Genomic DNA, 24,777 nt, shown 5'->3' with positions numbered 1-24,777 from the left:
TGTAAACCAATTACATGACGATTATTGATAATTATAGTAATGGATTTCTCAGTCAAAATTAGTTTCATAATACTTTCTTTGAAACATCAATGTGTGTAGTCATCAGTTAATAATTTTTACATAAAATGAAACTTCGAGACCTATTCTGAGCTTAGAGTTGACATCTACAGCAGATTTCAATCCTTTAGACCTTCAGCAAGTATTCAGTTAATAGAATATCAAATCTATCAATTTTTTATTTGCTAACTCAACAACTGAAAAGGAATATTTGATTAGCTACCTCAACAACTGAAAAATAATATATATATATATATATATATATATATATATATATATATATATATACATATATATATATATATATATATATATATATATATATATATACTGTATATATATATTTCAAATAAACCATATATATATTAGTACATTAAAGTCTGGATTCTCTTAACGACCTCAGGATCAGAGCCCCAGGAGAAATCACTCAAAGACTATAGTATCTGACAGGCCGGGTTTCGAACCCTGGTCCAGGATACCTGTATCGTGGCTGAGTGGTATGGTCAGTGGCTTCGTGGCTGAGTGGTATGGTCAATGGCATACAGGTATCCTGGACCAGGGTTCGCAACCCGGCCTGTCAGATACTGTAGTCTTTGAGCGATTTTGCCTGGGGCTTTGATCCCGAGATCGTTAAGAATGAATGAATGATTTAAAGTTTTCAGGCATCCTGACAAGATCGTTAAGAGAATCCAGACTTTAATGTATCAATATATATGGCCTATTTGAAATATGAAAAACACGTTTAAATGTGCAAAATTTATCATATATATATATATATATATATATATATATATATATATATATATATATATATATATATATATATATATATATATATATATATTGGTCCCGGGTCTGGGAACCAAAATATAATATTACATATATTACGGCTGGCAAGCTTCACAACCCTCCTGAGTTCCAAACTCACCTTTTTGTTTTCATATTAAATCTGTTACGCTTGGAATTATTAATGCCCAAGCTATGAGACAGTTATATAACTCCCAGAGAGCAATATATATATAAACACTGAATATCCGAAGGTCTCTTAAGTACACTCAAGACAAAATTTGGTAATTATAATTAAGAATTATTCAAACAACTTCTTACTTCGATTCTTTAACTGGGATATGAGAGAGTACTGTGAAAATACTGGTGATTGAAATAATACACTTTTTACAAAAATAAATATATCCTATAAAAAATACAACCACTTTGAAAAAATTTACATAAAAATCTAAATCACTCAAAATACTAAGTCTAAACAAAACTTAGATTAAGATGAAAAATGTTACGCTCTGAAAATTATATACGTAATCACTTGACTTGAAATATTAAATCTGCATAAAACCTTACACTAAAACAAAAGAAATAATTACACTCTGAAAATTATATAATCACTTGGCTCGAAATATTAAATCTGAATAAAACCTTAGACTAAGACAAAAGAAATAATTATACTCTAATGCTTAAACTCATAAAGAACTTACTTAAAGTAACTGATAAACTTAATAACTCCACGCACTTTTATGAATCTCACTGGGCCAGTTACAAAGATTTACACAATGCCAACACTCACCACAACACATTAAATTTTAAATTTCTGGCCATTTTTACACAATATACGCTGGGGCACAAAATCCCTTTGGAGAGGACAAACGGTAGGCACTTGGAGAGAGAAGGAATTTTGGCTCTTTCACAGGATGGCTGTTTCTCTTCTGCTGCTATGCAGCCTGGGGGGTGCATATATATGACTTAACTACTTCCAGAATATTTTAGGCCTGAGATCTAGAAGCTTGGGGGTTGGCCTCAGCGACGCCAGAATTATCAACTATCACGTATCGAACAAGGGGACCACCCCGTTGCACAGCAACTCTCAGCCAGCTCCGCTTATGTAAATATCTTTTATATTTTTGTGAGGTATTGCGTTATTTTTGTGAGAAAAATACGCAATTCTTATATGTGCCACGTGTTTTGGAAGGTTCTCGAAAACCCCAGTGTAAGTTTTTATCTTTTTTTCTTTTATATCCGAGAACGGTGGGTAGGCGGAGCAGCTGAGCGAGAGAGTTGCCTGAAACCAAGGTTCGTACCCTGAATTTTTATCTAGTTGATAACTCTGGTGGCACTAGAGGCCGGGCCTCAAGCCACGAGAATAGTTTATTAGAATACTCAAGAAGTTACCAATTCATGCATAAGCCCCCCCAGGGATGCGTGCGGAGAAGAGAAACAGCCGTCCTGTGAAAGAGCCAAAGTCTCTCTCTGAGTGCCTATAGGGTGTCCTCTCCAAAGTGATTTTTAATTACGACATATATCGTGTGTAATGTGGTGAAACGTTAAGAAAGGAGTTAAAGGTGATTTTGAAATTATTGTGTTATGGTGAGTGTTGGCGTTGTGTAAATTTTTGTAGCTGGCCCTGTGCAAGTACGTTACCTAAAGTTAGTAAATTTATCAGATACTTTATGTAAGTTCTTTAAGAGTTTAAGCATTAGAGTGTAATTATTTCTTTTGTCTTTTCTAAGGTTTTATTCAGATTTAATTTCAAGTCAAGTGATTATATAATTTTCAGAGCGTAACATTTTTGTGTTAATCTAAGTTTTGTTCAGACTTAATATTTCGAATGATTTACTTTTTTATGTAAATTCTTTCAAAATGTATTTTTTATAGAATATATTTACTTTTATAATGTATATTATTTCAATCGCCAGTGTTTATTATATACTTGCTCGTATCCTGTTAATGAATTGAAGTATGAAATTGTTTGAATAGATCGTAATAATAATTACCCAGTTTGGTTTTGAGTGTACTTAAGAGACCTTTAGATATTCCGTGTTTTTATCATTTATATTGCTGTCTTGGAGTTATATAATTGTCTGAGTTCAGGTATTAATATTTTCAAGTGTAATAGATTTAATGTTAAAAGCAGGTGAGTGTGGAACCCGAGAGGTTGTATAACTTGCCAGCCGTAATATATATAATATATTTTGGTGGTTCCCAGACACGGGACTGTAATATATATATATATATATATATATATATATATATATATATATATATATATATATATATATATATATATATATATATATATTTATATATATATATGTGTATATATATATATACATACATATATATATATATATATATATATATATATATATATATATATATATATAAAAATTTGATTTAATTAATACGTTTACTTCAATGTACTCAGGGAAAAACAGAGATTGGTAAATGGTTTAATTTTTTGATTTTGAATATGAAAACAAATTTTGTTATACTGAAATTATCTTTAACGTATATGGAAAAGCAGGGTAGATTTTTTTTTTAAGGAAATGAAACTATTCGCTGCTTCTGAAATCCAATATTGATACACATGATCAAAACGATTCTAACCGAGAACTTTATGGAAGTATTAATATGAAAGGATATTTATTCATGAAAAGTTAAATATCACTGTATGGTGTTATAAACTTTTTTTTCTTAATAAGATAGGAAAATATTAGGCTTCTGGTAATATCTTTTTCTAAATAATCTCTAAACATCTTGAATATAGTAATGACACTTTACAAAGGTTAAAATGGCGAGAGAAATTAAAGGCAAAGAATGAGGGAATTGCTAAAGTAATACCAATTTCATATTCAAATGATCTATGGCAACGTAACTGTTAGGTTCTACCAGAGAAGGGAGGTAAATGCAACCGAGTTTATTCAACGAGACGAGCTTAAATACATATAGTCGGGAGTAAGAATGACACAAAATTCAAACAGTACAAAACATGATAGCAAGGTTAAACAGGTTTATATTGCCAGTGCTGGGCCTGGGGAGAGCGAGAGATAAAAAAAATAATACCGTTAGGCTACAGTGCACGAGCGTGTATGAAACACGTGCAGTACAGATCATAATAATCAGGTTTCCCATGTTCCACTTTTCAAGACCACATCACATCAGAATTTCCCATTATTTTCCCCTTCTATTCCCATAGGACTTCAGTATCTGTAAACACGAACTGATTTAGAAATCAATGAAGTTCCTAGTATTCACAGTCTAAGGCCATCGTTTTCTAGAACGAAACAGTGTACACGGTAAGTCTGGCTTATTGACAGAGAGCATCTCTCTTATTTCCACGGGAAGTCTCTAATGTCACTTCAATTACCAATTACGACTCGGATAATGCGCCGCTTCTTTTCCATGTAGGTTAACGCAAGATGGAATAAGATGGGTTAACGACCTTTAGCGCATCTGTTAACAACCGTGTTATTACGTGTTATCGACTTTGTCCGTTCAAATTGTTTGAAGGGATTTTTTGTATCCTTATCTGGTTATATTTTCTATTGTCTACACTAAATTATTATAATTTTCATTTGAGTCATAATTTCCCCTTAAAATTAAAATTCTGTATTCGGGATTATTTTCACTGCGACTAACGATCTGATTTGGGATTATTGCTAGGTTTTGTGATTTTACCAATTCATATCTAGAATTCCATTTATAACTTTGGGACCGGGGACATCATTCAACGTTTATGCAAAGCTTAAGAAAAATCCCGCAGTTTTATTATTTAGTAAAACTTACAGAACAGATAGACTAGAAAGCTAAACAGTGGGTGCAAAGACTCCTTAAGTAATGCCTACAGTACATCACTAGAATTGCACCGAATTAAGAGTTCTTACAATACATCTGATTCAAGACAGTGGTGGAAAAAAAAAATAATTAATCAAAATAAAATCTCAGGTTTATATACGACTAAAAGATGCAAACAGGTACACACAACTACATCAATATTCTTAACCATGTGTGTATATATATATATATATATATATATATATATATATATATATATATATATATATATATATATATATATATATATATATCAGGAGCATAGGAGCGTTTTCTGTTTGGGGGCTAAAGTTCGAAATGACACTGAAGGCGGAGCCGCAGGCGCGAAGGCATGGGGGGGGGGGGGGGGCGTCTCCCCCAGGAAAATTTTATGAGGAAACACTCTCAGATGCGATTTCCTGGCATCTGACAGCATACTGTATAAAAAACAAAATCATAGTTTCGGAAGAATTTTATGTGACCAATTCCAGTTTTTCACAATAACAACCATAAAATACCAATAGGCCTATATATATATATATATATATATATATATATATATATATATATATATATATATATATATATATATACCGATAGGCCTACTTGGTGAATTTACCAAAAACATACTGACGATGTTGATTCTTTGCTAAAAACTCATTCGCAATATCGATCAAGTCAAGGCTATCGGTTTTTTTCCGAATGACAACGAAGTATCATGCAGTGATTCAATCTTTTCTGAGTCTTTATATTTGTAGTTAACTGATTCGCTGCGGGCGACGTAATATTACGTCTAAATATTTTCCTTGTTTCACTGCGGGCGATGTAATATTCCGCAACAAATTTGATATATTTTCCATCATGTACTGTTTTAAGTTGTTGTCAATGACAAAAGTCAGAAACACTCTAATGTGTCTTGGGAATCAATGTATGATTAGTGTATATCTAAAATTGATCATAATATGGTGAAATTTATGTGTAAGGTAGTCTTTATATCAAGAAATAGCAGTTTTATGAATAAGATTGCGTATCGTCAAACACGGCACATAGACCTAGTGACCTCCCCGTTAAAAACAACAATGGTTCATGATTAGTTTTATTCTCACCAACTAATTGTATATTTTATACAAACAATGGTTGATGCATTGTTTCATTTCAGTGAGTTTATTTTCATAACCTGTTTGGTACAATAGATAAAACATCATTATGTTTTGACAAATGTTGATGACTCAAAGTGGTCAACACAATCATAGTGAACGTAAATATGACAATGTCAAAACTATAACAAAGCAATTCATATTACTCAATGAATAATAACATGAAGCATCAGACCTTGTGAGAGGAGAATACAGTAAATTTTCTTCTTTAATTTGTTCACTTCGTGATTCTAGATGAATGAAAACATTAGGTAAATCAAATCGTTCTACAAGTTTCAACTTGCTTTCCAATATGGCTGTTGTGTTGTACAACATATATTAAAATAACTGAATTTAGTTATATGTTATACTGTATATATATATATATATATATATATATATATATATATATATATATATATAGAATAATTATAAGTAAGCAAAATTAAGAAGAAGCATATTTCTAATATAAACGTACATATTTGAAAGTCATGCCTGAGACCAGAAAATATACATATTAAGTGTATGAATAATGTATAATTAATACTTCATAAGCTCTGAAATTATATAAAAGCATACATATTTGAAAAGAATTATGAAAAAAAAATATATATATATATATATATATATATATATATATATATATATATATATATATACTGCGTATCAATGATGTAGTTTGTTACTATAATAGTGTTTGGTAATGATATATAGATTAACATATGTTTGCACGGTATACACTGGGGGTCAAACATTATAAGTGGCTTGATTCCCAATATGGGGGCTGCTCCCTGTAAAACTAAGCGAGTGACGTGACGGGACTGTGAAAGTGAAACTGATGCTTGGTACAGATACTTACGTGGTGGGCGTGGGGTGGGAGGGTGAGACTGTACAAGAGCTGTTGCCAGAGATGAAATGCAGTTACAAAATGTAAACTTTAATGTTTAAAAGCATTTTTTCAGCAAAAATGTGTAGCCCCCCCCCCCAGGCCCTCCCCTGCTCCTACGCTCCTGTATATATATATATATATATATATATATATATATATATATATATATATATATATATATATATATATATATATATATATATATATATTGGAACGTATAAATCACGTATTAACTATTTACGTTTTCAAATAGCGTATCAAAAGCTCTCTGCATCATAACGATTTTCATGCCGCCAATCATTGTTAGAACTTCAAACTTGAGGGAGGGATAGTTGAGCGGGATAATTACGTCGTTGGCCGTCTTGTCCGCTACGAGTACGTTGAACCGCTGAACGTGTACGATAGCACAAGCGAACGGAGTGTTGCCAGTCATGAGTGTCGGACAATGTTACCAGACACGGCAGTCGCCAACAAAAAGTTTGTACCCTATTCGTGAATTATTGTTTTTTTCTTTTATCTTCTAGTATGACCTACACATTTACATTCTTACAATTTATAACATAATCATAGTATATTTACAAAAATATTCTTTTTTTGTTATTTTACATTTAGTGTATTTACAATTGAAGTTTTACTATTTATCTAAATATGTTTAGAAAAAAATATATATATATATTTAGTCGTGAATAGTTTTTTTAATAGAAGCTTTAAATCGTGAATTGTTGGGTTCATTGTTACATGACGTTATATGTAAATATTGTCTAAATATTAAAAGCATCTTACGTGTATGGAAAGACAGTCTACGAAGTGACGTTACATTGTCTATGGTCATACCACTAATCTTTTCGCCAAGAAACTGTACCATGTTTATGTAAGAGAGAGAGAGAGAGAGAGAGAGAGAGAGAGAGAGAGAGAGTATTTTCTCAGGAGAGGAAATTATGTCATCGTAAAGTTATGCAAAAACAATTACTTAATTTCCGTAGGTAAATCCACTTGACTTTCTTCAGGATTTTTTTTTTTTATTAATCCCCCAAACACTCCACACTCCCGTAAGGTAATGAATTGAATACAATGAAATAATTCTCTTTGTATTTCTTAAAGTTATTAAAGATTATTTTCATAAGGAAAAAAATATTTTTATATTTAATAGGAAAACATATTGTTCCGTAATTATTATTCATGTAGTTTATTTATTTCCTTGTTTCTTTTCCTCACTATGCTATTTTTCCCCGTGGGAGCCCTAGGGCCTATAGCATCCTGCTTTTCCAACTAGGCCTGTAGCTTAGCTAATAATAATAATAATAATAATAATAATAATAATAATAATAATAATAATAATGGCAATTTCGTGAAAATATAAACAATTAAGAGGAATTCAATAAATCTATGACATTTGTGGAAAATAAGATATTACTTTAATTATGTATATGAAAATTTAAATTCTGTCCTAGCTTTCTTTTTTTTTATCTGTTATTATGAAAATAGTTACATTTTATTAACTTACATTTTTCCTTTCTTCTATCAAGAAATATTCCTTTACAAATTATATTTTACATTTTTGTATGTACATTATAATATCTATTTTAATAGCTTCCTTATCGGCAAAACAAAACAAAAAATACTTGAAATTTATTTGTTCTGCGAAAGATGAAAACTATCATGTCTTCTATATTTTGTCATACAGATCCCCAACATATGTTCATAAATGAGGTAAAAGCAAATAATAAGGTTTGGCGCTTATTGACGGTCTGGCAACTATGTAGCCAAGGCCATTTACGAACGAACATAACGTGGAACGTGGAAGTGTAGTCGTGTGCAGGGTTACAAACACGTCACATATATCATATGATATTTTCCTTATCAAATAATTTTATCAGAAATATATACCTGTGTACAATAGCTGCAACATTATGTGCACAAACACGTATGTCTGTATCAGTACAAAGTGGTGATGTGGAGATGATGATGATGGTGATGATACACCACTTCCTACAAGTGATCACTACAGTAGACTTGCCCCGTCATCATCAGTCCCATGGCATCACCAGAGCACCACCATCCCCCCCCTCCCCCCTCCCCCCTCCGCTCCCTCCTTTGCATTGCTGTTGCATGCAGAGGCATTCACGGTTCATCGGAAATTTCCATTAACTATTTCAAACATTTATTTAATCAAAGTCATCATTAAAGCCCCTGGACTGAATTTTGAGTAATTGAAGTCTAATAGATTCGGCTCTGCCATTTGTGTATTCCCACATATTGTAATAATAATAATAATAATAATAATAATAATGAGAGGGATAGTAACACTATTAATAATATAGAATATAATGATTTTATTAATATTAATTCTAATAAAAGTGTTCCCCCATGAAACAAGTTTAATGTAAATTTGTGTTCCCCTCTAGAGATTCTTTGATTTGTATTATCTAATACCATCGGCTGTCACGAAAACGACTATATATATATATATATATATATATATATATACATATATATATATATATATATATATATATATATGTGTGTGTGTGTGTGTGTGTCTGAGTGAGGATACCTTAACGTTGTAAATTGGTTTATGTACCGACATAATCAGCAAACCTGTACTAGTCAGGGTCACCTACAGTAGGTTGTTTTGCTGTCAGCGACTGAGCGGTCAGACTAAGGTCTCCCACCTTCACCAATCCGCAATGGCCATCGTGGTGATGAAAATGGCCAAACCCCAGACATGAATAATGACACGTCTGAAGCCTTTGTCTTGCAGTGGCCAGAAACGGCTGCATTTGTTGTCTCGTGTATATATATATATATATATATATATATATATATATATATATATATATGTGTGTGTGTGTGTGTGTGTGTGTGTATATATGTATATATATATATATATATATATATATATATATATATATATATATATATATATATATATATATATGTGTGTGTGTGTGTGTGTGTGTGTGTGTGTGCACACCATCATCTCCTACGCCTATTGACGCAAAGGGCCTCGGTTAGATTTCGCCAGTCGTCTCTATCTTGAGCTTTTAAATCAATACTTCTTTCATATCTACTTCACGCTTCATAGTCTTCAACCATGTAGGCCTGGGTGTTCCAACTCTTCTTGTGTCCCTTGTGGAGCCCAGTTGAAAGTTTGGTGAAACAATCTCTCTTGGTCTTTGGGAGTGCGAAGAACGTGCCCAAGCTTTTTCTATCTACCCCTCACCATGATCTTATTCACATATGGCACTTGAGCAATCTCCCTTATAGTTTCATTTCTAATCCTGTCCTGGCATTAACTCCAAATATTCTTCTGAGGACTTTGTCCTTAAATTTACAAAATCTGTTGGATATTGTTTCATTGCCATACTACGACTTATGTTCATACCTTAACACAGATCTCACTAACCTGATATATAGCCTGATTTTATATGTAATTTCAGGCGATTTGATTTCCAAATTTTACTTAACCTTGCCATTGTCTGATTTGCTTTTTTTTTTTTCAATCTTTCATTAAACTCCAATTCTGAAGACCCTGTATTAGCGATCATAGTTCCTAAATATTTTAATGATTCTACCTCATTAATCCTTTCTCCTTCCAATGATATTTCATCTTCCATTGCATACTCCGTTCTCATCATCTCTGTCTTTCTCCTATATATATTAAGCCCAACCTCATGTGATATTTCATGCATTCTGGTAAGCAAGCTTTGCAAGTCCTTTGACGTTTTGCTAATAAGGACAGCGTCATCAGCATACTCTAGGTCTGCTAATTTCCTGTTACCAATTCAGTATAATCCTTCTTCGCCATCCCCAACTGTTCTATGCATCTCAAAATCCATGAGGAGGATAAACAACATAGGTGACAATGCATTCCTTGGAGTACTCCACTGTTCACTGGAAATTAATTTGATAGGACTCCACTAACATTAACTTTGCACTCGCTATGCTCATAAACAGACTTAATCTAATTTACATATTTACGAGGAACTCCATAATAACAACGGACTCTCCACAAAATTGGCTGGTACAAACTATCAAAGGCTTTATCATAGTCAACAAATGCCATCCAAAGTGGATTTCTATATTCTACACTTTGCTGTACATGTCTTAATATGAAAACTGGTCAGTACAACTTCGACATTTTCGAAATCCTGCTTGTTAATCTTTCAGCTTTTCATTAATCTTCCTCATTAGTCTCTTTAGTATGAGCATGCTATATATTTTCATGAAAGCTGACATAAGTCTGCTGCCTCTATGATTATTGCATTCAGTCAGATCTCCTTTTTTGACATTTACACCAACACCCCTAGCTCCCATTCATCAGGTTTTGCCTCTTCGTGCCACATTCTACAAAATAAATTTGTAAATATTCTGGGAGTCACTGCATTTTCGACCAAAAATCATCTCCGCTGTTATTCCATCGTATCCAGAAGCTTTCCATCTCTTTAATTTTTTTTTATGATGGCTTCGGCTTTAAACACACTGAATTCATTCATGAGCACATCAAGGTCTTCCTCAGCTTCAAGTATATCAATCCAATTATTCCCTTCATATCTCCTATTCCTGACCTAACTTAGGTGTCTCATCCAACGTTGCCTTTCTTCATCTTCTGTTGTTATATCAGATCCATCTGTCTTTTTGATACGTATAAGCTTCTTTTTTGCCCAGTAGACATTTCATTATTAATTCTATGAGCAATTCTTACACCATAGCCACTCCCTGAGTGCATAGCTTTGTCAGCCACATCTGTTTTCTTGTCTAAATATTCTCTCCAGTCATTCCTGTCTTTTCTTTTGACCTCACTGTCAATACTGGAATACTTAGCTTGCTCTACCTTTTAATTTTCATTACTTACTCGGAAACTTTCAACAATTAATGTCTGTCTTTGTCTCCTTTTTATGATGTCCCAAATATCAATTGATATCCATGGTTTTCTCCTTGTAACTGTATGTCCCAAGACTTCACTGTCAACTAACTGATATATGTTTTTAATATCACACCATTCTTCATTTATTGTCTCGTCTTCCTCTCTTAAAGTCTCTTAAGGAATCAAATTGATTCCTACATTCAACTGCAAATGTTCCTCTGTGCTCATCTTCTACAAGCTTATTTTGCATCAAACCTAGGCATTCTATCTACATTTCTGTCTGTTGGGTGCTTTCAGTTTTAATTTCAGAGTGGCAATGAGGAGCTGGCGATCACTACCAATATCTGCACCTCTATAGCTTCTTACATTTGCCAGAGTCCTCCTTCTCTCTTTATTAATGGCTATGTGATCTTCCTGATTTTTGTAATTGCCACATAGTGAAGTCTGTGTATATTTGTGAATGCCTTTGTGCTGGAAACCAGTACCTACAATAACAAGATTGGTTGTTGAACAAAACTTATAAAATGTGCCCCATTTTCATTTGCAACTTCACCAAGACCTTATCTATACCTTGATTATCACAATTTGCATATCTCTCTCTGGGATCTCATCTATTACACTCCGCAGTTCTTCATAATATTCATATTTCCTTTCTTCAGGAGAATCAAATGTTGGTGCATTTCAAACTATAATACTCATATTGCACTGCCTTGATTTAAAATTTTCAAGTAATAATATACAATTTACTGCTCTCCATTCCGTTAATGCCTTTTCTGATCTTGGTGTCATTATCATTCTTACCCCTTCTCTTCCAACTCCATCTGATCTTCCACAGTAGATATATATATTGCCTTGGTCTAAGATTTCTTTACCAATCCCCTTACAACGTGTTTCACTTAGAGCAAAGATATGCAAACTATATTTCATAAATTCTTTCTCCACTTGCTGTAACTTTCCAATCTGATTCATGGTTCTAACATTCCAATTACCAATTTTCAACTTTTCTTTTAGTATTTATAAACCGGGAGATTCGTAGCACCCCACTACGCCGGGAACCGAGGGCCATTTTGTCATTTTTTCTTTCCATAGACTGACTAAATCCATTGAGGATTCATTGGCTAAATTCATCAATGAGTAGCCAGTTCCTTTTGATGCGCAGTGCCTATCTAAGGAAAGTGACCACTGCGGACCCATGTTGATTCCAGTAAGATCATCCGCCAGGCATCGAGAGTAGAAGCCGAAAAGAAATATTGTCTATCGCTTTAAACCCAATCAGTCACCCTGCTGCCAATGACTTCATCGAAATTTAGGGAGGCATTTCCTCTACACCAAAAGTTCTTGTTACTTTACCTGGTTGCTCATCCGCTGATACGCCTATAACCGTTGGATTGCTATGATATACCGCCTAGCTTATATACACATATATAAGTTGAAAAGTGGAGTTTATAAAAATGATGATCTGGTTAATGATAAATAACAGCTGTTATTGTAGTATCCCATTACTTATCAATCGTATGACCCGGTGTAAAGGTTTCAAGTTACCCCCAGCTTCAAACTACCCCCCCGGTAACTTGAAACCGGTTTCAGATTACCGGGGGGGGGGGTTAGTTTGAAACCGGTTTCAAGTTACCCCCTCTGTTTTCAAGTTACCCCCTCATCAGCATGATAAATAATTCATGTGACATCGCAAATAAGTATCATGCATACATTGCTGGTTTCGCAGCAGTAGGAAAAGTAGTTTAATTTTGTATTTAAGACCAAATATTGTGTATTAGTGAGTTATATGACACGTTAAAAGTCACAGACTGTAATTTAAGGTTTTGTGATAAAGGCGAGGTAAAATTTTATTTTATTTCAATGTTCGTGTGATTGTTGATATTTTCGTATTTAAGACCTAACGTGTCATATAATTCACTAATATACAATATTTGAAGTTACCGACTATCATTTAAGGTTTAGTGATAACGGCGAGGTAAATCTTTTTATTTGTGTGCGAGTGATTGACGAGATTTTTTTTCTCCTTTTTTTTTTTTTTTTTTTTTTTTGTATCTCCAATAGATTCCATTCATGTGCTTTAGGTGCATGAGCTTCGGACGGCAATATGCCTGGAGAAATTGACACAAAAATCACTCAGAATAAATGGTGTTGATTATTTTATTATTCATACAAATGCATATATATATATATATATATCTTCGGTGAAGGCAGCAACAGCCAGTAATGAACACAAATTTCATGGTATGGATAGGGAAAGAGTTGTTCAAATTGTCCTTTTTTATTATTCCCAACGTTTCGTGATTCTTAATCACATTGTCCAGGGCTAAAAATAAAACATATACAAAAGAATTAAGAAACAGTTAAAATTTTTTACAAATTCATTCAAACTATAAAAACAGTTGAAATTTAAATGAAAATTAAAAGGAAAAAATGAATAAATAAATATATATATACATCAGACAAAGTAGTGGAACCAACCTCGCAGAAGCGTAGTGAGAAACTGTATGCCAACAAGAGTTAGAAAATAAACCAAAGGAAACTATGACAAATACAACTGAATATTTATTTATTCATTTTTTCCTTTTAATTTTCATTTAAATTTCAACTGTTTTTATAGTTTGAATGAATTTGTAAAAAATTTTAACTGTTTCTTAATTCTTTTGTATATGTTTTATTTTTAGCCCTGGACAATGTGATTAAGAATCACGAAACGTTGGGAATAATAAAAAAGGACAATTTGAACAACTCTTTCCCTATCCATACCATGAAATTTGTGTGTGTGTGTATATATATATATATATATATATATTATATATATATATATATATATATATATATACATCTTTTGGACAAGGACAGCCAACGCGCAGCTTAAGGTGTCAATCACCAAAACTCATTTGCGGCGGTGCCGATTCTCCTTAATCCCAATGCTTTTGCTTCACTAAGACAAGGGAAGGAAAATGACAAATTATGAGATATGACATACACGTTGCCATTGGGTTAGTTCCCTGAGACCTTTGGTCAAATCCTATTAAATGCATGAAGATTAGCTTCCTCATTCACTGTCTTGCACAATAGGCTTCCGTAAAAACCATGCGTCGTGTTTTTCGCCGAGAAGACAGAAAAATGGCATACAATGTCTATCAGTTTTTTTAAAATGGGAAAATTATACTGAAATTATTAAATTTGGAATTGACCAAGCAATCAAACGTGTCACAGATGCAACCAACATATCAAAAACGACTTTGTTTCAGATTTGCAAAGAAAATTGGGTCAATGGTATTAAGCATACTGATAACATTATAAAGGAAGACATGAAAATGGTCTGAATTAACTAATTCGTTGAATCTTTTGTGATAGCACTAACTTCATCTGACGAATTCACCATAACCACGTTTGCTAATACAGCCTTTGTTGTAAAAAAAATTTTGTCGATTAATTAAATAAATTCTAAAACAATAAAATTACCAATGTAAATATACCATATTAAACATAGTTAATTAAATCTTTTGTAAAGAATCTTGTCTTTTAATAATCAATCAGAATTGAGAACTGAATTCATTTGATATCAAAATTAAGATTATTTCTGTTAGTATGATAATCGTTTTATAACAATTTTGCTCTTTGTTCTATTTAAGAATTTCAACTTGTCACCACGTGGTTGCAAACAAAAAGAGTGAAGGAAACAATTTGGAGAGAGTATCAAATTAGAATATTATATTCTTAGACCGTTCAAATCCGGGTGAATGACTTATTAGATGACGCTTTTCTCCTTTTCTTGGCTCACCCATAGATTAAAGCGGCCAAGCCAGGTATGCTTTGAAAATGACCCAAGAGAACTGGCAATGCCGCTATTGGGCTCGGAGTTTGCTCTTAAAATGGTTTGACTATACCCATAGATGCAATATAACAATAGAACTCCTTGTGTCCATATATCTTTTTGTTTATTCAAATATTCTGTCAGTGATAATGCATAGTAAATTCGTAGTAGTTTGATGTTATGCACGTGAAAAATAAAAGCTCAAATATAAATTACCAACATACATGTTGTCGTGCAGACAGAATTAACGTTGTGTAAGCTACTGTTAGCTCGATTCAATTTAAACCAGAGGACTTTAAAGATGGTATAAAGTCTCGATTACTAGGTAGGCCTATTGCTGTTTTGTCATTTGATGAAATGAGTAATAAGAAAGAATGGAGCTATGACAAAGGGGCAGAAGTCTTATATAAACCGCATGGAAATGTACAGGTGACTATGTTGCGAGGTCTTTTTTGTTTTTCTTTATGATACATTTCATGTAAAATTCTTAAACATTTTATCACTCAGTTTTTCAATAATTTTCCATTTTGAGATCAACAACAGAGAAAAAAAAAATCCATACACGAATCAATCACTAACTACTTTGAAGATGGTTTAAATAGGATTTGATTTAGCCCATAATAACACACAGCTGCCTGCCTTTAGGCTAAAATCAGTAACAACAGTTGTGAGATTAACTCAAGCTGTGTTCAATGTCATCCATAGAGGGCTATAAGTGCAACGACTTTACCGTAGTCCAGGTGTTTTCGTATACAAACAACCAATGTAAGTACAGTAGAAGCAAACAGCATGGACTGTATCTTGTTTTATTAAAACTGTTATAATTGCTTACAATCTTGCTTTATTAAAAGTGTCAATTATTTACAGATATCATGAGTGATATAGTATTTACAACATACATAAATATATATATATATATATATATACACGCACACATATACAATATATATATATATATATATGTATATATATATATATATATATATGATATGTGTATACATATATGCTTATGATCAATATGTTGATTATACCTTATATAATATTTGCTTACAGTATGATTATGAAATATTTCAAATAATGGAAAAAATAACCGTCAAAATCAAATTCCACCTCGTCTCCCTATCTCGGAAAAATATGCGCCCATGACTGGTAACGGAATTTCCGACATTTATTAGCTAAGATATAAACATGAAACGGATAAAGGCTAGATATTAATAAACGATATCAATAGGTGAAACAGTACATGTATATATATATATATATATATATACCTAATGATTGTGTTGACCCTGATCGAAAGCAATTTATTAATAATAAATGATGAGATCCTGCGCAAAAACGAGGGGGGTAGTTTGATACCAGGGGGTTAGTATAAAACCGGATTCAAATTACCTCCGGGGGTAGCTTGAAACCGGTTTCAAGTTACCCCCCGGTAATGTGAATCCGGTTTCAAACTACCGGGGGGTAAGATTTGGAGGGGGTAATTTGAAACCGGTACACCGGACCCTTCTCCCATTTCTATCGTCAAAGGAATGCTGTCAAAGGAAGCCGTAAACATTGTGGAATTCTTAATTTCAAGTTAAAGGTAGTTTTAATATTTACTTTAGTCTTATGTATTTTACATAATTTTGAGTTGATATTTGTTCATAAATAGGTGAATTATTTAAAACTTTTCCAATACAATTCCATTTTTCGTCTCTTAACCAAAGCAACGTAAATACAAGATTGGTCTTACATCATGGCATTCGATAATAAGCTTTGCTAGTACCGAGAATTAAATCATGGTCTACTAGATTATGAGAGAGAGAGAGAGAGAGAGAGAGAGAGAGAGAGAGAGAGAGCGCTTGAACAGTCAAGAGTTTAGTAGGAAAAAGACTTATGCCTTTCGAGATAAAACTTATCATTGTTGTTATCGGTAGTATTAGGATTAGGTCTGTCATTTGTGTAGCAACACTCAACAAACTCTTCTTGCACTTAATAATGTAGTCTTGGAAGAATATTGCCTCTTATAGATAAGCAAAAGTTGTTTATATATATATATATATATATATATTATACATATATATATATATATATATATATATATTTATATATCTATACTGGTTTGTGTGTTTGCTTGCGTGCTTATTATGGATCTGCAACTATATGTATATTTTTACATGCATATATATATATATATATATATACATATATATACACACACACACACATATATATATATATATATATATGTGTGTGTGTGTGTATTTTATGTGACGTTTGTATGAATGAACCTTCCTTTTCATGCTTCACGAAGGAAACTTGCAGTAGCAGAAAAAGTGCAGCGATAATGATTTGTCAGGGGCCAAACAACGGTTGCAACATGTGAAGCAATGTGAGTAAGTGTGTGACGCGTGTATTTCCGAAAGAAAAAAGGAACGACAGAAAGAAATATGGGCACAACAAGAATCAGCAATACGGTCAGTACAGTAGAGAATATAAAGGATTTATGAATTTGGGCTATAAAGCCTAGTGCCGGGGCCTGTGAGGCCATTCAGCACTCAAGTGCAACTTCACGAGAACCCAGCGGTTAAATATATATATATATATATATATATGTGTGTGTGTGTGTGTGTGTGTGTGTGTGTGTGTGTATGTATTCAATAGTTGATAACAGTGTTCTCAGTACAGTACTACTATTTTGAATAGAAATGTTGGTCAATGATCCCTCGAAAGTCGACTAACCATGAGGTTCCCATTTACCACAAGGTCAAGACAGGCATCATGGAGTCATCCTAGTGTGTCACCTCTGTTTTAATCTCTTCCTTTTTTTTTTTTTTTATTCGGCAATATACATTTACAATTCTTTGTCGTCCTAACTATCGCCATTTTAGAGCCCCTTCAGACCAATCAGTCAGTTAAGCAGCCCAACGAGGTGAATGACATTCCAAAATCAAATCATTGTTCTCTAGTCTTGGGTAGTGCCATAGCCTCTGTGCCATGATTTTCCACTGTCTAGGTTAGCGTTCTCTTGCTTGAGGGTACACTCAGGCACGCTATTCTAGCTGTCTCCTTATATCCTTTCCTCACTGGTGTTATATTCCCTGTTGGAGCCCTTGGTCGTATAGCATTCCGCTTTTCCAATTAGGGTTGTAGCTTAGGTTGTAATGATAATAATATGTCCAGCCTTGTAGGCGAGTAGTGTCGCTTGTACAGCTTACGTAGTTTACTCTACTGTAGGCATTACTTGGGGTCTTTGCAGCGTTCCTTCAGCTCCTAAATGAACTGCTTAATATCCTTCTACTTTATATATATTCCAGCTTCCTTTCTTCCATCTTGCTGTCCAACTTCTTCTACCTTTGACTTCATAGTATAACTTCCGGGTTCTCCTAAAGTTTCACATAAGTGCTGAATGGAATTGCAGGCCCCAGCGCTAGGCTATATACTGTAGCCCAAATTCATAACTGCATTCTATTCTCTGCTTTACTAACCGTTTTTTTTTTATTCATGTTGCGCCAATATTTCTTCGTATCTTCTTTTTTTTTCTTTTCGGATACACACGCGTCAGACGTATTCATATTGCTTCACATGTTGCAACTGTTGTTTGGCCCTGACTAATGAAATCAATGGGCTTTTTCCTCTACTATGAGTTTCCTTCGTGAAGTATGAAAAGGAAAGTTCATTCATACAAACGTTACATACACTATGTATATATATATGCATATATATATTAATATGTATATGTATATATATATATATATATATATATATATTGGCTTTTGAAAGTAGGTCTCTTACTCGTTCCATGAAATAACTACCTCCATGGATACATATATACAAATAACTTATACATATATAAATATATATACAGTATATATATATTTGTGTATATATATATATATATATATATATATATATAACTTAAACTGTAACATTTTAAACTTCTAGACTACACATTTTTAAGGTTAGCAGGTCACTAAGTATCTGATGAATGGTTGCATGAGTTGTAATTGTGTGTGTACACACATCAACGCCAGCGTACTCGGAATACGGTCGTGTATTCGTTTCAGTCATAGTTACGACCCACTTTTATCACCGAAAAAAAAAAAACTGTCATAAATAACTTAGATTGAGTGAATTATACCTTGCTTTGTTACAATGAAATCAAAGAATGTTGGAACCAATTTATTAAAGTGCCGGTCTGCGAACCCAATTTCTTGTCGTTAACGGGTGAACTACTAAAATAAGAGGTTATTATTTTTATTATTATTATTATAATTATTATTATTACATGTATGGCTACAACGCTAGTTAGAAAAGCATGATTCTAAAAGCCCAAGGGCTCCAACAGGGAAAAATAGCCCAGTGAGGAAATTAAACAAGGAAACAAACAAACTACAAGAGAATCACGGAACCATATAAAAAATTGTAGGAACAGTATCAATATCAAATCAGATGATTCATATATGAAATACAAAACTTGTAAACAAACAAGAGGAAGAGATAATTTGATATAAAGATTTTATTTTAAATCATTTGCCGATTTTTTCTTCTTTCTCTTCTGTCGAATCCATTTCTCCTAACCAAAGTCCGCAATGTGATTAATTGCATCAATTTTTTATTATTGAAAAAAAGTCGATATGTGGTCTTTGCAGAAATGGCGTGCATGATAATAGCCGTTGTTGGGCAGACCAAAGCAACCATCAGTTAATAGCGAGGTAGAACTTGTATTTGTAATAACGGATTCTGTTACGTGACTTCTTGTTACTTTGGAAAAGTTCGAGTCTTCTGTCCTAAAATTTGTCTGTTTTTAACGCGAAGACGTATAAGACTGAATCTGAAATCTCTCTCTCTCTCTCTCTCTCTCTCTCTCTCTCTCTCTCTATATATATATATATATATATATATTTTTGGGCTCAAGCCATGTCGTCCTGATGGAAGTTCCTATAGGGTAGCTTCCCAGGGTATATTACAACTACGGCGATATTCCCAGAGAATTTACCTTAAGGTACCAGAATTCTAACTCCTGGAGCGAATATCCCTCCTGAAAGGGATATCGCGACATATCAGAGGACGTATTCTTGACACGCCACATGGCAATCTGCATCCCGAACAGAGATTTCGTCTCGCAGGGGGCAGTTGGCAAGAAACGAATTCGGGAAAGAAAAAGGGGGAGCCGCTCCCAAGGCTCCCTATCTCCCGATTCGTAAGCGTGCCTGGCGCCAATCCTGGCGCCATCTGTATTCCTTTTTGCGTAGCTTAACAGCTCGGTGTTTTTTCCTGTGTTTCTCGCAAATCTTGGATTTATTCTGCTTTTCATGGCTTCTCCGTCTTCGTCGGCCTCTGATAAGTTGAGTACCATGTCTTTTATGTATAAATGTAGGCTCTTGGTAAATTTTTGAGTGATTGATAGGATTAATCTTTGTTACAAGAGCCGTAGCATACCGGAGGCGTCATGGACGCTGTCGCTCGCTAGGTATAAGTTTAGTTAGTCAGAGCGACATTCCCGGTTGTTTTGCTTTAATAAATTTTAGCTATTTAGCATTACTTAGGATTTCCTTTCGTGCTTAGTATTATTTTGGCGAAGTATTCGCCATTCTGGCCTACGCTAGGCCATGTAGCCTAGTCGTTTGGTCCTAATACTTCATGCATGATTTTGGGTTTTCCGAGTGTATTAAAATTTTATTGAAGCTTTAGGCTATGTTTTATACATTTAAGATTGTGTGGAATATTTCCAAGATAGTATACGAGTGAGTTTCGGTGATTTAGGTAATCGATTCTCTTGGTGCCTAGACTAAGTTGCTTATGGAGCCTTAGTATACTTTCTCATACTCCCCGGTTGCTTTCTTTTCTTCGGAGAAGGTCTGCAATCCCTTTCCCTCTGTTTAAGCCTTGGGCTTATCCCTAAGTGGTTTTTTCCGAATTTATTTTCGATAAAACTATACTGGGGTGTTACTGTACCTTCCTGTTCCAGTAAGTCTGGTTCAAAGAGGGACAGAACAACAGAGTTTTTTAGTCTGAGTCTGTGTTTGTCTGGCTTGGGGCTGAGTCTCCCTCGCTGGCCTGACACAGACAAAGGTGGCTTAGCCTCCTTAGGTCACTACCGAAGGTTTCTGTGGATATGATTCCTTCTTTTGTGATCTACCAGACTAGTCCTTGTTGCTGTTCTCGGGGGAGGATAAGTTTCTTTCCCTGGGAGTGGCAACACCTTCCTTGCTTTGGTGCTCTGGGAGCTGGCAAGTATTGCTGGCCTCCCCCCTTGGATCTCCCTTAGGCTAAGATAAGTTTCTTGGCTGCGGGTGATCCGTCACTAAAGCAAGGTTGGTAGGACCCTCTTTTGTCCCTTCCCCCTCTATCTCTGTAATGGCCTAGCCATTACAGTACTGTACGTCGTTCTACATCTGGACCTAGAATAGGTTAGGATGTGGAATTGACTCAGCCCCCTGCCGGCCGGCAGAGCTGCCGGCCGGCAAGGGTCTTATATTTTGAGTGCTGCCCGGACCTCCCTTGGTCCCTCATCCATGCCTGCCTGTAGAGCCAGACGGCATTGGTCAGGAAGCCTGAATTAGATTCTCCCCTTCCTTATATGCACTCTTTCGGATTGCTGGGCTTGGAGGTAGTGTACTCTTTTATCCCGGCATCCATCCTATTTTTCTTCTAGTGCTGTACCCGACCCGGCTGCCGGCCTATGAGGCCGGCAGCCGGGCGGGTGTAGTCCTCTGGTTCTTTTGCTGCCGGCTGGCATCGGTCCTGTACCTTTGCCGGCCGGCTAATGTCAGCCCTTGTTTGCCGGTCACCAAGAGTGTGGCCGGCAGCTGGGTACTACCTTGTGTAGTTGCTGGCCGGCAGCCATTGCCGACCGACATTGGCTGTTGCCGGCCGGCACATGCACTTGAACCAGAGTTCTGCCGCCTTATAGCTGTTAATTAGTATACTTTAAAGCTAGTTATGGTGTGTGCCGGCCGGCAAGTGCCGGCCGGCAAGTGCCGGCCGGCACGTATCCTCCTATACTGTACTAGTATTCTTCAGTATAACATATACAGTAAGAAGAAAACTATGGTATGGGTTTTGGTACAGCACTGTGTGTTCTAACACTTTTGTGTTTTCTTGCACAGTCCTTTGCTGTTGCCCTACAGATAGGAAAGTGAGTTCTTTCCTGTCTATTATCCAGGATTTTAAAATCATTGCTTAGGTGTGAGCTCCACCTGTTTCCTTTGGAAACCTTGCATTGGTTACTCTAGAAGAGATTAACCATTTGATTTTATTATCTGGAAGGCTGCAACAATGGGTTGTGAGGGAAACACAAGTGTGTGTCTTTCCTTTATGAATTGTTATCCTATACTATGCATATCCAGTGATACATAGTTCACTAGATACTCATGGAAATTTCTTCTCTTTACAGGGGGACCCTCCGAAGTGCGGAAATGTTTTCTGCAACGTCCGCAGCGAGAACCTCTGCGGACATGAGTTTTGTAGGAGACACGCAGCATGCGCTGTCTCCAAGGATGATCTCCAGTATTGGGACCCTCAGGTATGTATTGTGTGCACTAACCTGATTACTGAGGCCTTTGATTCCCCTAGGACGGCGGAATCAAGGGATATAGCAAGGGAGAAGCTTCGTACCTGGGTAAGGGGCTTCCAAAAGAACACCTCTGGCCCTTATCTTCCAAGTGAGAAGATGAGGGCGTATCTTTTCCCTAAGGCATCAGCTGATGCAGTGATTCCCCAGCCTCAAGAGGAGATCCCCCAAGGTCAGATCCAGGTGGATGCTGAAGTCGCGGTCGCGATGCAAGACATCCAGTTAGATGACAGGATGTCTGACGTGGACGAGCGTTTGGAAGAAGACCTCCTGGCAGAAGGCCAGGATGAAGTTCAAGCCCCGGACGTCGTAGAGGAAGAGGTCGACGAGGTGTCGGCTACTCCGGTTCAAATTCCGGAGCCTATTCCCTCAACATCGGCCGGTCTCCCAGTAGAGCTGGGACAGGCCCTCTCTTCGATTGTTGGAATGATCCAACAAATGCAGAAGGAGAATCAGGAGAAGGCGGCTGCTATGGAACTGCGGATGCAGTGCCTTGCAGAATCACATGGGCCCCAGAAAAGGCTCAATGTGAAAGACCTTCCCTTGTGCTCAGATGCTAACCCATGGAGGTATGCTGAGCACATGCCAATGACGACTGGAAAGATCGTCATCTCGGATAAGCTGGGCTCAGTTCCCCTAGAGGAGGTGGAATTCTGGCCCAGCAAGGCATCATATCCGGACTGTTATGTCCGGCTGAGGAAGGAACCAGCTTCAAAGGAGGAGACAGAGCCGAAGGAGGTCATAGTGATGGACCTCACTAAGGCTCAAGCTCTGCTTTCATCCTCGTTGAAAGAGAGGGGCTTCTCTAACTCAAAAGTAGCTGCATTGAGCAAGAAGCTCCCTTCCTTTGTGTCCTCTCCTGCTAGAGCCTTCCCCTTTTTACAGAAAGGGTTTGCGGCTGTACTAAAAGCAGTCGAGGCCGACAAGCCTTGCCCCTCCCTGAAGGAGTGTAAACCCTTGTCACTGGCCCTACCTATGGACCACAAAGACTGGAAGGACGTCCATCTTACGTTCTCAGTTGGGAAGTTGAAGGCTGATATCGCCGGACGTCAGTTCGGCGAGGACCTCCCTAAGCTGTCTGACTTTCTCTTCCAGAGAGAGTTCGAGACAAAAGAAAGACTGGCTGCCTCAATGTCTCTTCAGACTACTCTTGAGACGATGGCAAGTGACCACAAGGTCCATGAAATGTTCATGGGGGTGGCCAAGACTCATCTGGCCACAGTGACGAAGGACCTTTATGGCTTCGTCAAGGCGAGGAGAGCTTGTAGGGAGTTCGTGTTCACCTCGGCTACGGTGAGGCACGAGCCAAGGAAACTAATCTCCTCCAACATTTGGGGCAAAGACCTTTTCCCTACCGATTTGGTCAAAGAAGTAGTTGATAAGGCCGCCTTGGAGAATAGAAACCTTCTCCAGAAGTGGGGCCTGGCTATCAAAAGAAAGTCTTCCCCGGATGAAGGTCCTCAACCAAAGAGGAAGACTATGAGGACTAGGCTACCGTCTCTGCCAGCCAAGCCTTTTAGACAGCAACAGCAACTGCAATTGCCATTGCCTCCAGTGCCCCAGATCGTGGCACAAACCCCGACCACTTTTCAGTGGGTACCCCAGGCCGTGTCGACACAGTCCACGGCATTCACCCCATCGTTCGAAGGGCAGTCTACTTCCTTTCGAGCAAAGCCTAGAGGGGCAGCCAGAGGCTCGTCTGGGCGCCCCTCAAGGGGAAGGGGATTCAGGGGTGGTCGTGGTCAGGGAGGCAAGACCTCGGGACGGCAGTCCAAGTGGGATGATACCGGTAGGAGGGAGACTTCTGAAATTTCGGGATCGGTGGACCTTCGATCCCTGGGCCCACAGCCTACT

General features: G+C 36.1%; 1 protein-coding gene across 1 annotated transcript in view; it reads left to right on the top strand.

Moving 5' to 3' along the window:
* The window catches only part of LOC137657781 (uncharacterized), a 127,196-nt gene that overhangs the window by 21,503 nt on the left and 80,916 nt on the right, over window positions 1–24,777 (top strand). The window lies entirely within an intron of this gene.

This window comes from Palaemon carinicauda, chromosome 18, assembly GCF_036898095.1.
Source record: "Palaemon carinicauda isolate YSFRI2023 chromosome 18, ASM3689809v2, whole genome shotgun sequence".
Classification (NCBI taxonomy): domain Eukaryota; kingdom Metazoa; phylum Arthropoda; class Malacostraca; order Decapoda; family Palaemonidae; genus Palaemon; species Palaemon carinicauda.
This window is presented reverse-complemented; position numbering and strand designations above follow the sequence as displayed.